The sequence below is a fragment of the Rattus norvegicus genome, chromosome 4, assembly GCF_036323735.1.
Source record: "Rattus norvegicus strain BN/NHsdMcwi chromosome 4, GRCr8, whole genome shotgun sequence".
Taxonomy (NCBI): domain Eukaryota; kingdom Metazoa; phylum Chordata; class Mammalia; order Rodentia; family Muridae; genus Rattus; species Rattus norvegicus.
Genome location: NC_086022.1, coordinates 99295190 through 99311368, shown reverse-complemented (window position 1 = coordinate 99311368; position 16179 = coordinate 99295190). Strand labels below are relative to the sequence as shown.

The following is a 16179-nucleotide window of genomic DNA, read 5'->3' as shown; positions in this document are numbered from 1 at the left end:
TGAACAATCTTTGTGATTTCTTTTTGATAATTATTTCAAATGAGATTTTATTTTACATAGAATTTATTGCTCACACAATTTCTCTCTCTTCACACACAAAACTGAAATGAAAGCCTTCAAGGCATTCTAGGCTTAACTAAAATTACTCATTCAGTCTATCTGTTCCATAATCTTCATTAAAAACATGTTATTTCCCATCTGTACGCTCCCTCTCACAGATATGACAAGAGTCCTTATCTCATAGGCTAAGGCCAATCTACTTACATATAAACAGTATGCATGTAAGAACACTCTATTTTTACCATGAATCTCAAAAACCAACATAAAAGACAATTTCATTTTGAGGAGTCAGCCTGAGGAGACAGATCAATAACTGTAAGGTGACAACTGAACCTTTAAATCAGACTACCAGGAAAGAAGGTGGTCTGACCTAGGAAGCAATATGCAAAACCCGGGTTATTGTTACATTATACATGGAGGGAAGTTCAGGCAGGCTTCTCATTGTTGAAAAAAATCACATAAAGTATTTTCTATATCAGTAGTGGCAATAGTATAAAAATATGTGATGGTCAATAGGAAAAGAAAGTGGTTAAAACTGTCGATCTGGACAACACCAGACACTTAAGTGCTTTATCTCAAAAAATTGCTAGAGTTCCCATCTGATAAGTTCAGTAACCAACACTGAACAGATAGGTGGAGTCTGCAATAAAGGAGAACTCTAATCACTTGTTCCAGCAAGTGGCTCAAATAGCTTGAGCCATCTTTATACTGAATTTCAGAACATTCATATACACATTTCAGATGTTCCATAATCATTTTTCAAGTATTTCAACAAATACTTATTGAAATTTGTTTTCAATTTTCCTTATCTCCTTTGTAGTCAGTGATTAACATTTTCCCATATTAAAGCAGTATAGTATTACAATCCAAATGATTATTTCTAGATGAGCATATCCACACACTGCAAGCCAAAATGATTTAAGTGTTGTTTAATCAAGTCAAATGATTATATCTAGCCAGGAACATGCAATCTGTGCATTCGGTTTCAAAGTAAAAGACAATTAGAATCCAAAACAAGCTTTTAATAGAAATATAACCTTGGTATTTATCATTTATTAATTTAGCAAGCTCACAATGTATTATAAGCTGACATTTTTGCTATAATCTCTTTTAGGTTTACAGTATAGTCCGGCCTATACAACTTTTCTATAAAGAGCACAAATTTACAATAATACTTTTCCATTTACTCATAGTGTTTCTTTTCTTTTTTTAATAACTTGAGTATTTCTTATATACATTTCAAGTGTTATTCCCTTTCCCGGTTTCCGGGCAAACATCCCCCTCCTCCCACCCCTTCCTTATGGCTGTTCCCCTCCCAACACTCCCCCCATTGCCGCCCTCCCCCCATAGTCTAGTTCACTGGGGGTTCAGACTTAGCAGGACCCAGGGCTTCCCCTTCCACTGGTGCTCTTACTAGGATATTCATTGCTACCTATGGGGTCAGAGTCCAGGGTCAGTCCATGTATAGTATTTAGGTAGTGGCTTAGTCCCTGGAAGCTCTGGTTGCTTGACATTACTTACTTTTGGGGTCTCGAGCCCCTTCAAGCTCTTCCAGTTCTTTCTCTGATTCCTTCAACGGGGGACTTATTCTCAGTTCAGTGGTTTGCTGCTGGCATTCGCCTCTGTATTTGCTGTATTCTGGCTGTGTCTCTCAGGAGCGATCTACATCCGGCTCCTGTCGGTCTGCACTTCTTTGCTTCATCCATCTTGTCTAATTGGGTGGCTGTATATGTATGGGCCACATGTGGGGCAGGTTCTGAATGGGTGTTCCTACAGTCTCTGTTTTAATCTTTGCCTCTCCCTTCCCTGCCAAGGGTATTCTTTTTCCTCATTTAAAGAAGGAGTGAAGCATTCACATTTTGATCATCCGTCTTGAGTTTCATTTGTTCTAGGGATCTAGGGTAATTCAAGCATTTGGGCTAAAAGCCACTTATCAATGAGTGCATACCATGTATGTCTTTCTGTGATTGGGTTAGCTCACTCAGGATGATATTTTCCAGTTCCAACCATTTGCCTACGAATTTCATAAACTCGTTGTTTTTGATAGCTGAGTAATATTCCATTGTGTAGATGTACCACATTTTCTGTATCCATTCTTCTGTTGAAGGGCATCTGGGTTCTTTCCATTTTCTGGCTATTATAAATAAGGCTGCGATGAACATAGTGGAGCAGGTGTCTGTTTTATATGTTGAGGCATCTTTTGGGTATATGCCCAAGAGAGGTATAGCTGGATCCTCAGGCAGTTCAATGTCCAATTTTCTGAGGAACCTCCAGACTGATTTCCAGAATGGTTTTACCAGTCTGCAATCCCACCAACAATGGAGGAGTGTTCCTCTTTCTCCACATCCTCGCCAGCATCAGTTGTCACCTGAGTCTTTGATCTTAGCCATTCTCACTGGTGTGAGGTGAAATCTCAGGGTTGTTTTGATTTGCATTTCCCTTATGACTAAAGATGTTGAACATTTCTTTAGGTGTTTCTCAGCCATTCGGCATTCCTCAGCTGTGAATTCTTTGTTTAGCTCTGAACCCCATTTTTAATAGGGTTATTTGTTTCCCTGCGGTCTAACTTCTTGAGTTCTTTGTATATTTTGGATATAAGGCCTCTATCTGTTGTAGGATTGGTAAAGATCTTTTCCCAATCTGTTGCTTGCCGTTTTGTCCTAACCACCGTGCCCTTTGCCTTACAGAAGCTTTGCAGTTTTATGAGATCCCATTTGTCGATTCTTGATCTTAGAGAGCATAAGCCATTGGTGTTTTGTTCAGGAAATTTTTTCCAGTGCCCATGTGTTCCAGATGCTTCCCTAGTTTTTCTTCTATTAGTTTGAGTGTGTCTGGTTTGATGTGGAAGTCCTTGATCCACTTGGACTTAAGCTTTGTACAGGGTGATAAGGATGGATCGATCTGCATTCTTCTACATGTTGACCTCCAGTTGAACCAACACCATTTGCTGAAAATGCTATCTTTTTTCCATTGGATGGTTTTGGCTCCTTTGTCAAAAATCAAGTGACCATAGGTGTGTGGGTTCATTTCTGGGTCTTCAATTCTATTCCATTGGTCTATCTGTCTGTCTCTGTACCAATACCATGCAGTTTTTATCACTATTGCTCTGTAATACTGTTTGAGTTCACGGATAGTGATTCCCCCTGAAGTCCTTTTATTGTTGAGGATAGCTTTAGCTATCCTGGGTTTTTTGTTATTCCAGATGAATTTGCAAATTGTTCTGTCTAACTCTTTGAAGAATTGGATTGGTATTTTGATGGGGATTGCATTGAATCTGTAGATTGCTTTTGCTAAAATGGCCATTTTTACTATATTAATCCTGCCAATCCATGAGCATGGCAGATCTTTCCATCTTCTGAGGTCTTCTTCAATTTCTTTCCTCAGTGTCTTGAAGTTCTTATTGTACAGATCTTTTACTTGCTTGGTTAAAGTCACACCGAGGTACTTTATATTATTTGGGTCTATTATGAAGGGTGTCGTTTCCCTAATTTCTTTCTCAGCTTGTTTCTCTTTTGTATAGAGGAAGGCAACTGATTTATTTGAGTTAATTTTATACCCAGCCACTTTGCTGAAGTTGTTTATCAGCTTTAGTAGTTCTCTGGTGGAACTTTTGGGATCACTTACATATACTATCATGTCATCTGCAAATAGTGATATTTTGACTTCTTCTTTTCCGATCTGTATCCCCTTGATCTCCTTTTGTTGACTGATTGCTCTGGCTAGAACTTCAAGAACTATATTGAATAAGTAGGGAGAGAGTGGGCAGCCTTGTCTAGTCCCTGATTTTAGTGGGATTGCTTCAATTTTCTCTCCATTTAGTTTAATGTTAGCAACTGGTTTGCTGTATATGGCCTTTACTATGTTTAGGTATGGGCCTTGAATTCCTATTCTTTCCAGGACTTTTATCATGAAGGGGTGTTGAATTTTGTCAAATGCTTTCTCAGCATCTAATGAAATGATCATGTGGTTCTGTTCTTTCAGTTTGTTTATATGATGGATCACGTTGATGGTTTTCCGTATATTAAACCATCCCTGCATGCCTGGGATGAAGCCTACTTGATCATGGTCGATGATTGCTTTGATGTGCTCTTGAATTCGGTTTGCCAGAATTTTATTGAGTATTTTTGCGTCGATATTCATATGGGAAATTGGTCTGAAGTTCTCTTTCTTTGTTGTGTCTTTGTGTGGTTTAGGTATAAGAGTAATTGTGGCTTCGTAGAAGGAATTCGGTAGTGCTCCATCTGTTTCAATTTTGTGGAATAGTTTGGATAATATTGGTATGAGGTCTTGTATGAAGGTTTGATAGAATTCTGCACTAAACCCGTCTGGACCTGGGCTCTTTTTGGTTGGGAGACCTTTAATGACTGCTTCTATTTCCTTAGGAGTTATGGGGTTGTTTAACTGGTTTATCTGTTCCTGATTTAACTTCGGTACCTGGTATCTGTCTAGGAAATTTTCCATTTCCTGAAGATTTTCAAGTTTTGTTGAATATAGGTTTTTATAGTAAGATCTGATGATTTTTTGAATTTCCTCTGAATCTGTAGTTATGTCTCCCTTTTCATTTCTGATTTTGTTAATTTGGACGCACTCTCTGTGTCCTCTCGTTAGTCTGACTAAGGGTTTATCTATCTTGTTGATTTTCTCAAAGAACCAACTTTTGGTTCTGTTGATTCTTTCTATGGTCCTTTTTGTTTCTACTTGGTTGATTTCAGCTCTGAGTTTGATTATTTCCTGCCTTCTACTCCTCCTGGGTGTATTTGCTTCTTTTTGTTCTAGAGCTTTTAGATGTGCTGTCAAGCTGCTGACATATGCTCTTTCCTGTTTCTTTCTGCAGGCACTCAGAGCTATGAGTTTTCCTCTTAGCACAGCTTTCATTGTGTCCCATAAGTTTGGGTATGTTGTATCTTCATTTTCATTAAATTCTAAAAAGTTTTTAATTTCTTTCTTTATTTCTTCCTTGACCATGTTATCATTGAGTAGAGCATTGTTCAATTTCCACGTATATGTGGGCATTCTTCCCTTATTGTTATTGAAGACCAGTTTTAGGCCGTGGTGGTCCGATAGCACGCATGGGATTATTTCTATCTTTCTGTACCTGTTGAGGCCCATTTTTTGACCAATTATATGGTCAATTTTGGAGAAAGTACCATGAGGAGCTGAGAAGAAGGTATATCCTTTTGCTTTAGGATAGAATGTTCTATAAATATCCATTAAGTCCATTTGGCTCATGACTTCTCTTAGTCTGTCGACATCACTGTTTAATTTCTGTTTCCATGATCTGTCCATTGACGAGAGTGGGGTGTTGAAATCTCCCACTATTATTGTGTGAGGTGCAATGTGTGTTTTGAGCTTTAGTAAGGTTTCTTTTACGTATGTAGGTGCCCTTGTATTTGGGGCATAAATATTTAGGATTGAGAGTTCATCTTGGTGGATTTTTCCTTTGATGAATATGAAGTGTCCTTCCTTATCTTTTTTGATGACTTATAGTTGCAAATTGATTTTATTTGATATTAGAATGGCTACTCCAGCTTGCTTCTTCTGACCATTTGCTTGGAAAGTTGTTTTCCAGCCTTTCACTCTGAGGTAGTGTCTGTCTTTGTCTCTGAGATGTGTTTCCTGTAGGCAGCAGAATGCAGGGTCCTCGTTGCGTATCCAGTTTGTTAATCTATGTCTTTTTATTGGGGAGTTGAGGCCATTGATATTGAGAGATATTAAGGAATAGTGATTATTGCTTCCTGTTATATTCATATTTGGATGTGAGGTTATGTTAGTGTGCTTTCATTCTCTTTGTTTTGTTGCCAAGACGATTAGTTTCTTGCTTCTTCTAGGGTATAGCTTGCCTCCTTATGTTGGGGGCTTTACCATTTATTGTCCTTTGTAGTGCTGGATTTGTAGAAAGATATTGTGTAAATTTGGTTTTGTCATGGAATATCTTGGTTTCTCCATCAATGTTAATTGAGAGTTTTGCTGGATACAGTAACCTGGGCTGGCATTTGTGTTCTCTTAGGGTCTGAATGACATCAGTCCAGGATCTTCTGGCCTTCATAGTTTCTGGCGAGAAGTCTGGTGTGATTCTGATAGGTCTGCCTTTATATGTTACTTGACCTTTTTCCCTTTCTGCTTTTAATATTCTTTCTTTATTTTGTGCGTTTGGTGTTTTGACAATTATGTGACGGGAGGTGTTTCTTTTCTGGTCCAATCTATTTGGAGTTCTGTAGGCTTCTTGTATGTCTATGGGTATCTCTTTTTTTAGGTTAGGGAAGTTTTCTTCTATGATTTTGTTGAAGATATTTACTGGTCCTTTGAGCTGGGAGTCTTCACTCTCTTCTATACCTATTATCCTTAGGTTTGATCTTCTCATTGAGTCCTGGATTTCCTGTATGTTTTGGACCAGTAGCTTTTTCCGCTTTACATTATCTTTGACAGTTGAGTCAATGATTTCTATGGAATCTTCTGCTCCTGAGATTCTCTCTTCCATCTCTTGTATTCTGTTGGTGAAGCTTGTATCTACAGCTCCTTGTCTCTTCTTTTGGTTTTCTATATCCAGTGTTGTTTTCATGTGTTCTTTCTTGATTGCTTCTATTTCCATTTTTAATTCCTTCAACTGTTTGATTGTGTTTTCCTGGAATTCTTTCAGGGATTTTTGTGTCTCCTCTCTATGGGCTTCTACTTGTTTATTTATGTTTTCCTGGAATTCTTTCAGGGATTTTTGTGTCTCCTCTCTATGGGCTTCTACTTGTTAATTTATGTTTTCCTGGAATTCTTTCAGTGATTTTTGCGATTCTTTCAGGCATTTTTGCGATTCCTCTCTGTAGGCTTCTATTTGTTCTCTAAGGGAGTTCTTCACGTCTTTCTTGAAGTCCTCCAGCATCATGATCAAAAATGATTTTGAAACTAGATCTTGCTTCTCTGGTGTGTTTGGATAATCCATGTTTGTTTTGATGTGAGAATTGGGCTCCGATGTTGCCATGTAGTCTTGGTTTCTGTTGCTTGGGTTCCTGCGCTTGCCTCTCGCCATCAGATTATCTCTAGTGTTACTTTGTTCTGCTATTTCTGACAGTGGCTAGACTGTCCTATAAGCCTGTGTGTCAGGAGTGCTGTAGACCTGTTTTCCTCTCTTTCAGTCAGTTATGGGGACAGAGTGTTCTGCTTTCGGGCGTGTAGTTTTTCCTCTCTACAGGTCTTCAGCTGTTCCTGTGGGCCTGTGTCTTGAGTTCACCAGGCAGGTCACTTGCAGCAGAAAAGTTGTTCTTATCTGTGGTCCCGGGGCTCAATTTCGCTCGTGAGGTGCTGCCCACAGGCTCTCTGTAGCGGCAGCAACCAGGAAGCCATAGTTTTTCTTTTATATATACCCTAATACTAATATGAATCTCTGCAATTTATGCATTTTTTAAGAGTATGACCTATTTTAACTTACTAACTTATCCTAAGAATGAAATAATATGTCCTGGAATGAACTATTTACTGTTGACCCTTATATCCTAACTCTTTAGGCCCTATCTTCTATAAATAAGTTTTAAACCTTCACTCTCTTCAATGTATTGATATGGTTAGGCCTTAGAAGAAGTAGTTGACATTCACAAGCCTCTTCCTTTTTCCTCATAAATTCTTTTTTGTTGTTGTTTTTGATTTTTTTATATTATTTTCCAATCTTTATTAAATCGGGTAATTCTTATTTACATTTTAAATGTTATTCCCTTTCCTGGTTTCCAGGCCATCATCCCCTAACCCCTCTCCCTCCCCTTCTATATGGGTGTTCCCCTCACAATCCTCCCCCCATTACCTCACAAAACCTAACAATCTAGTTCATTGGGGGTCCAGCCTTGGCAGGACCAAGGGCTTCCCCTTCCACTGGTGCCCAAACTAGGCTATTGATTGCTACCTATGAATTTGAAGACCAGGATCAGGGTTTTTTGTTATTCCAGATGAGTTTGCAGATTGTTCTGTCTAACTCTTTGAAAAATTGGATTGGAATATTGATGGGGTTTGCATTGAATCTGTAGATCCCTTTTGGTAAATGGGCATCTTAACTATATTAATCCTGTCAATCCATGAGCATGGGAGATCTTTCCATCTTCTTAGAGATCTAGTTTCTTTCTTCTGAGACTTGAAGTTCTTATCACACAGATCTTTCACTCCTTGGTTAGTCACACTGAGGTATTTTATATTATTTGGCACTATTATGAAGGGTGTCTTTTTCCTAATTTCTTTCTTGGCTTATTTCTCTTTTGTTTAGAGAAAGGCTACTGACTTGTTTGAATTAATTTTTTACCCAGCCACTTTGATGGAGTTGTTTATCAGGTTTAGTAGTTCTCTGGTGGAACTTTTGGGACCACTTAAATCTATTATCATATCATCTGGAAATAGTGATATTTTGAATTCTTCCTTTCAAATATGTATCCCTTTGATCTCCTTTAGTTGTCTGAGTCCTTCAGCTAGGATCCTGAGAAGTATATTGAACAAGAAGGGAGAAAGTGATCAGCGTCGTCTAGTCTCTGATTTTAGTGGGATTGCTTCAAGTTTCTCTCAATTTAGTTTAATGTTAGCTACTGGTTTGCTGTATGTGGCTTTTACTATGTTTAAGTTCGGTCCTTGAATTCCTGTTCTTTCCAGGACTTTTATCATTAAGGGGTGATGAATTTTTTCAAATGTTTTCTCAGCATTTAATGAAATGATCATGTGGTTTTTATCTTTCAGGTTTTTTTTCCTATTTTTCAGAGCTGGGGACCGAACCCAGGGCCTTGTGCTCCCTAGGCGAGCGCTCTACCACTGAGCTAAATCCCCAACCCCCAGTTTTTTTTTTTTTATATAGTGGATTATGTTGACGGTTCTCCAATATTAAACCATCTCTGCATAACTGGAATGGAGCCTACTTGATCAAGATGGATGATTGTTGTGATGTGTTCTTGGATTCGGTTTGCAAGAATTTTTTTGAGTATTTTTGCTTCAATATACATTAGGGAAATTGGTCTGACATTCTTTTTCTATGTTGGGTCTTTGTGTGGTTTAGGTATAAGAGTAATTGTGGCTTCAAAGAAGGACTTCGGAAGCGCTACATGTGTTTCAATTTTCTGGAATAGTTTGGAAAGTATTGGTATTCCTCATATAATCTTTATTTCCCCATCATTATTAAATCGGATATTTCTTATTTATATTTCAAATGTTATTCCCTTTCCCATTTTCCATGCCAACGTCCCCCTAACCTCTCTCCCTCTCCATCTATATGGGTGATCCCCTACCATTCCTTCCCGCATTTCCTCCCTTATCCCAAGAATACTGTTCACTGGGGGTCCAGTCTTGGCAGGACCAAGGGCTTCCCCTTCCACTGGTGCCCTTACTGGGCTATTCATTGCTACCTATGCACTTGGAGCCCAGGGTCAGTCCATTTATGGTCTTTGGATAGTGGCTTAGTCCCTGGAAGCTCTTGTTTTGCATTGTTGTTCATATGGGGTCTCAAGCCCCTTCAGCTCTCTCAGTCCTTTCTCTGATTCCTCCATCAGGGGACCCATTTTCAGTTCACTGGTTTGCTGCTGGCATTCGCCTATGTATTTGCCATATTCTGGCTGTGTATCTCAGGGGAGATCTATATCCACTTCCTGTCAACCTGAACTTCTTTACTTCATCCATATTATCTAGCATGGTGGCTGTATACGTATATGCCACATGTTGGGCAGGCACTGAATGGCCATTCCTTCAGTCTCTGCTCCAAACTTTGCCTCCCTATTACCTCCCCAGAGTATTCTTTTTCCCCTTTTAAAGAAGGAGTGAAACATTCACGTTTTGGTCATCCTTCTTGAGTTTCATGTGCTTTGTGCACCTAGGGTAATTTGAGCATTTGGGATAATATCTGCTTATCAATGAGTGCATAACACGTGAGTTTTTCTGTGATTGGTTTACCTCACTCAGAATGATATATTCCAGTTCCATCCATTTGCCTATGAATTTCATAAAGTTATTGTTTTTGATAGCAAAATAGTAGTCCATTGTGTAGATAAACCACATTTTCTGTGTCCATTCCTCTGTTGAAGAGCATCTGGATACTTCCAGCTACTGGCTATTTTAAATAAGGCTGTTACGAACATAGTGGAGCATGTGTCTTTGTTATATGTTGAGGCATCTTTTTTGCATATGCCCAAGAGAGGTATAGCTGGGTCCTCAGGTACTGAAATGTCCAATTTTTTGAGGAACCTCCAGACTGATTTCCTGAATGGTTGTACCAGTCTGCAATCCCACCAACAATGGAGGTGTGTTCTTCTTTCTCAACATCCTCACCAGAATCTTCTGTCACTGGAGTTTTTTTTGTTTTGTTTTGTTTTGTTTTTTTTTTGGTTCTTTTTTTCGGAGCTGGGGACCAAACCCAAGGCCTTGTGCTTCCTAGGCAAGCGCTCTACCACTGAGCTAAATCCCCAACCCCGTCACCTGAGTTTTTCGGCGTAACCCTTCTTATCTCTTATGGTTCCAGTTTTGAGACCATATAAGATGTCAGTCAGTCATGTCTTTACTTAAACTTTAAAATAATCAGGGATCATGGTTCCATCTCCAAAGACACCCTCTCCAAAGGCTTGATTTTGGGCCTAGACATCCTGTCTGCTGAATGTGAAAAGGGATGGTAGGTGGCTTCTTTCCCTTGCCTATGTCACCTCATGGCAGAAAATTTGGCAGGGCCAGCTGTCCCACAATATGGTCCTCAGGTTCAGCTTGTATGTTCATTGCCACCAGGGTCAGCTCTATTGTGCTGTCCAGGCAAGGAGCAGGGCCCTCTGTCCTGAGTGATGCAGCTTATGAGGGTCAGGGTTTACTCTCATGCTCTTATGACACGAGGGCCATTCTCCTGCCTGCCATAGGAGGAGAGAGATAAAGAACATGTCCCATGCATGGTGACAAGTACAAGTGCAAGTTCTCCCAGGATATTTATGTTCTCTGGGCCATCACACTCAAAACTACTACAGTGTGTGTGTCCAGGCTTTTCTGACTACTGCACATGGCTAGGGCCAGCATCAAATCACCTGCTCTCATGCCTCCAGGGTCAGCTCTCCAACCATGCCCAAATGAGGGTTTGACCCAGTTCTGGCCAACCATAAGACACCAACAACTTATCAGGGTAACAGTTCAGACAGTGGATGTTTGCCTGGGCTTTTGTGGTAACTGACCCCTGCTGCTACAAGGCTGTGGACCCAGTAATGGCCCTCTCATGGCACCTCAGGCCAGTACTTCAATATGGTCCCAGGTGTCTTTACCAGCTACTCACATCAGGCAGTTCCTCATAACCCTCTGGTCTCTAGTACAGCCTCTCCTCTTTGTGACCACATTCTTCTATTTCTTCTTCTCTCCCATTTATCAACAACTCATTTGTTCTTCTTAGGAGGTCTTGTGGTCTCTGAGTTTCAGGAAATCATCTCAAAAGTAGTCTAAGGAGTGCTATACCCTGCTCATGCATTATGGCTCCAGGCAGCATTTGTTTCAGTCATGGTCTAGACTCTAGAAATGGCTGGTCCTGGTCAATTCAGGTAGCTCCCTGTCTGTGACACATGATTCCAGACTGGTGGTCATTTTAAGCTTTCTACTTGCTCTGCCTGTCTGAGTAGAACCTTGCAGTGGATGTCTGTCACTCCTGTCCAGAGATCCTTAACCTATTGGGGTTATTCCAGTTTCTAGTTATTAATCCTGGAAGACAGTCTGGGCCTGCCTATCAGAAGTCTTGTCTTCTCAAGTTCTCTCTCTCTCTCTCTCTCTCTCTCTCTCTCTCTCTCTCCTCAGGAAATGAAAACTGGTTGTTCTGATATTTACACGTTCAAATACTGGGTAGACATAGTGTATCTCTTTTCTGCCACCTACTGACACACATGTGAAACAGCACTGACACCTGCAATGACTCTATAAGTCAGGAGTAGACAACAGCTTAATAGTCATAATTTCATAGATGGAGAAACTGGGGCAAGAGGAGATTAAGGGGACATTCCTGGGAAAGTTATATATTTAGAGCTTTCTGATATGTGACACTATGAATAACCAAAAACCATTACATTAAAAAGGAAATGTGGACAAAACATTTGAAATAATAAATGAAAGATAACAATGACTACAGAGATGGCTCCACAGAAAGGAACACTGGCTGATGTTACAGAAGACCTGGGTTCAGTTCTGAGCATGCACCTAGTGGTTCACAACCATTTATAAATCCTGTTCTATGGAATATATATATATATATATATATATATATATATATATATATATGCATATATATACATATATATTCTTAACCATAATGAAAAGAAAAGATTCCTTAAAAACAAAGCAGTATCAGAAGGAGAAACTGAAAGAATACAGAGTATAAAGTGGGAAACAATCCGTGACTCAAACAAGAGTTGGTACACAGTGATAGAAGTATCACAGGCTAAAACAGGCAGTTCTGCCATACCTACACACAGAAAAAGCCCACAGTTCTTCACACTTTGTCTCCATAATTCCTCCTGTGTATATTTTCTCCCCCCTTCTAAAAAGAACTGAAGCAAACATTGGTCATTCTTCTTGAGAAACATGAAGTCTGTGACTTGTAGCTTGGGTTTTTCGAGTTTTAGAAAAAAACAGGGTCCTCAATGGAGGTGGTAGAGAAAGGACTGAGGTAGCTCAGGGGTTTTGTAAACCCACAGGAAGAACAATATTATCAACCAACCAGACAATCTAGTGCTACCAGGGACTAAACCACCAACCAAAGAGTACACATGAAGCAACCCATGGCTCCAGCTGCATATATAGCAGAGGAGGACCTTGTCAGGGATAATAGGGTGAGAAGCCCTTTTCCTTTGAATGTTCGATGTCCCATTTTAGGGGACTGCCAGGGCAGAGAGGCCAGAGGGAAAGGGTAGGTGGGTGGGTGAACATGTTTATGGAAACAGGGGATGTTGGAGATGACATAGGGGTTTTCCCAGAGGAAAATATAGGAAGAGGAAAATATTTTAAATGTAGATAAGTAAAATATCCAATTTAAAAAGTATAAAATAGATAGATAGAAAGATAGATAGGTAGATAGCTGATAGATAGATAGATAGATAGATAGATAGATAGATAGATAGATAGATATAGGTAAAATATTTTTAAAAAATAGAAAAATGGGAACTCATAAAATTGCAAAGTTTCTATAAGGGAAAGGACACTCTCAATACAAGAAAATGGCAACCCATAGACTGGAAAAGAATGTTTACCAATACTACATCTAGCAGAGGGCTAATGTCTAAATATACAAAGAGTTCAATTAGTTAGACTCCAGAGAACCAAAAGATCCTATTAAAAGTGGGGTATAGATCTAAATAAGGAATTCTCATGTGAGGAATCTAGTATGGCTGAGAAGCACCTAAAGAAAAGTTCAACATCCTCAGTTATCAGGGAAATGCAAAACAAAACAACCCTGGGATTCCATCTCTCATCAGTAGGAATGGCTAAGATTAAAAAAAAAAAATCCGGTGACAGCAGATGCTGTCATGCATGTAGAGAAAGGGGAACACTCCTCCATTGTTGGTGTAATTGTATGCTGGTGCAACTACTCAGGAAATATGTATGCAAGTTCCTCAGAAAATTAGACATAGACATAGTGCTATTTGAGGACCCAGCTATACCACTCCTGGGCATATATTCCTGAAATGTACTCGAAAACATAACAAGGACACAGGCTTCACTCTATTCATAGCCTTATTTATAAAAAACAGAAGCTGGAAAGAACCCAGATGTCCTTCAACAGTAGAATGGTTACAGAAAATGTGGTATATTTACTCAATAAAGTACTACTCAGCTATTAAAACCTCATGAATTTTTTAGGCAAATGGATGAAACAAGAAAATATACTGACTGAGGCAACCCAGTCACAAAAGAACACACATGGCATGCACTAACTGATAAGTGGGTATTAGCCCAAAAGTTTGGAATACCCAAGTTATAATAACTGACAATACGAAGCTCAAGAAGAAGGCAGACCTAAATGTGTATGCTTCGGTCTTTCAAAGAAGGCAGAACAAGATACTCACAGGAGGAAATCCAGGGACAAAGAATAGAGCAGAGACTGTAGAAAAGTTCCTCCAGAAACTGTTCCACCTGGGGATCCATCCCATATGCAGCCACCAAACCCAGTCACTATTGCTGATGACAAGCAGTGCTTGCTGATAAGAGTGTGGTATGGATGCATCCTAAGAGGCTCTGCCAGAGCCTTAATGATGTGATGAGGATGTTTGCAGCTAACCATTGGACGAAGCAAGGAGACTGAAATAGAGGAATTAGAGAAAGAAATAAAGGCGCTGCAGGTGTTTCCAATCCCATGGGAAGAACAATATCAACCAAGCAGACCCTGCAGAGCTCCCAAGGACTAAACTACCAACCAAAAGTACACATGAAGGGACCCATGACTCCAGCCAAATGTGTAGCAGAAGATGGCATTGTTTGTGGTCAATAGGCAAAGCCGTTGGTCCTGTGAAGGCTTGTTTCCCTAGTGTCAAAGAATGCCAGGGTGGTTTGGTTGGAATGGGTCACTGGGAGGGTAAGCATCCTCATAGAAATGGGGAGAAGGGATGAGGGAGGGGAAATCCAGGAAAGCTGATAACATTTGAAATGTAAATACAAAAAATATTCAATAAAATGCAGAAAATGAAAGAAAGAAAAATTGATGCACATCCAAGTGGAATTTGATTCATCTACAAAGAAAACTGAAATGAGGAAAGTTGTAAAAAAATGTCTGGAACTATCAATTTATACCGAGTGATAAAGAGTGATGTTATGTGCTCACTTTTATAAGTGGATTCTAACTTTAAATGGTGAAATTTGAATGACTTATCTAGAGTCTATAATGGTTAGAAGTTAGAAAGAGATGATGACAGAGGAATTGTGAATAGACCGAAAAGAGTGGAAGAGGTAGTGGCGTAGGGATCAAGTGAGGCGTAATGTTCTATCATTTTATTTTCATGTAATATTTGATCATAAGATATAATTATATTCAAGCTCCCAGACAATAAAGGAAGCTGGGAACTTTCTAAAATTGCTGACCTACTTGTTCCTTATTCTTTTATTTTATGCCAAAACACAATGAATGACTTTTCCTAATGGAAAAAGATTAACTGATTCTGAATGATGAAAAATTGTAGCAAAATCTTGGCACAGATACTTGTGGGGCTTTTTATTTTACTGTTGAAATAATTGCTAAGATGAATGTTTGGGAACACATGCAGCTCCTGAGTCTATGCTCCTGTCACTGACAGGTCAGGTTTTGCTGCCTAATTCAAGTAAATATTATACTTTGTGTGGACTCTTCTGCTTTGTTTGTTTTAGGTTTTCAGATCCTAACTGTAGAAAGTATGTGTATGTGCGTGTATTGTAAAAGCAGATGATGAGAATATGGCAGGAAATAGGAAAGGAAAGGATATTGAAGAGTAAACAAATGCAAGAGTGTATATAAGAACACCACAGAAACACATCATTTTCTAATTCTATGGTGATTAATGATCCTCTAGAGGTAACAAGATCACAATGTCAAGTACAGGAATCCTCCTCATACCAGAGACACCAAAAGCCAAAAAAAAAAAAAAAAAAAAAAAAAGCAATACAGGCTATTGTCAGTATTTTTTTTGAATTATTTGTTTGTTTTTTGTGTTTGTGAGTGAACACCAGGAGGAGGTCTCAAATGCCTATTGCTAAAATGCTAAGGACACCATGCATTTTAGTGGAAGAACACAGAAAAATAATCATGGAATTAAACTTAAGGTCTACTGCTGGGTTGATAAATTTCACAGTTCTAGAAGACTGCTTTCAAACTCCCAGTGGATTAAGAATGTTATCGATCTTTTGCTTAGCTCTGGACTTCATATCCATCAATAGTGTCCATCTGTTTAGCAGGACATTGAACTTGTTGACTTATCTGTGATACACTGAGAAAAGTATGTCAGAACAGAAACATCTTATGGGTAAAAGCATTTGCTGAAAGTTACAGTCAATGAACATATGTCATGAAAATGAAAAATAAACCAATTTTAGATGATAAATATAAACACTTGAATTTAAATGTAAAGCTTAAACATGGCAAATGAAAATTTTAATAAGTTAGACAACAACAGAATATGTCCCAGTTTTCTGTCTTCTTTA

General features: G+C 39.1%; 1 non-coding gene across 1 annotated transcript; it reads right to left on the bottom strand.

Moving 5' to 3' along the window:
- Nucleotides 1-11819: 11819 nt before the first annotated feature.
- On the bottom strand, nucleotides 11820-11946 carry LOC120102715 (small nucleolar RNA SNORA17). The gene has a single exon (XR_005504320.1). It is a non-coding gene; the product is annotated as a small nucleolar RNA SNORA17 (small nucleolar RNA).
- Nucleotides 11947-16179: the final 4233 nt, after the last annotated feature.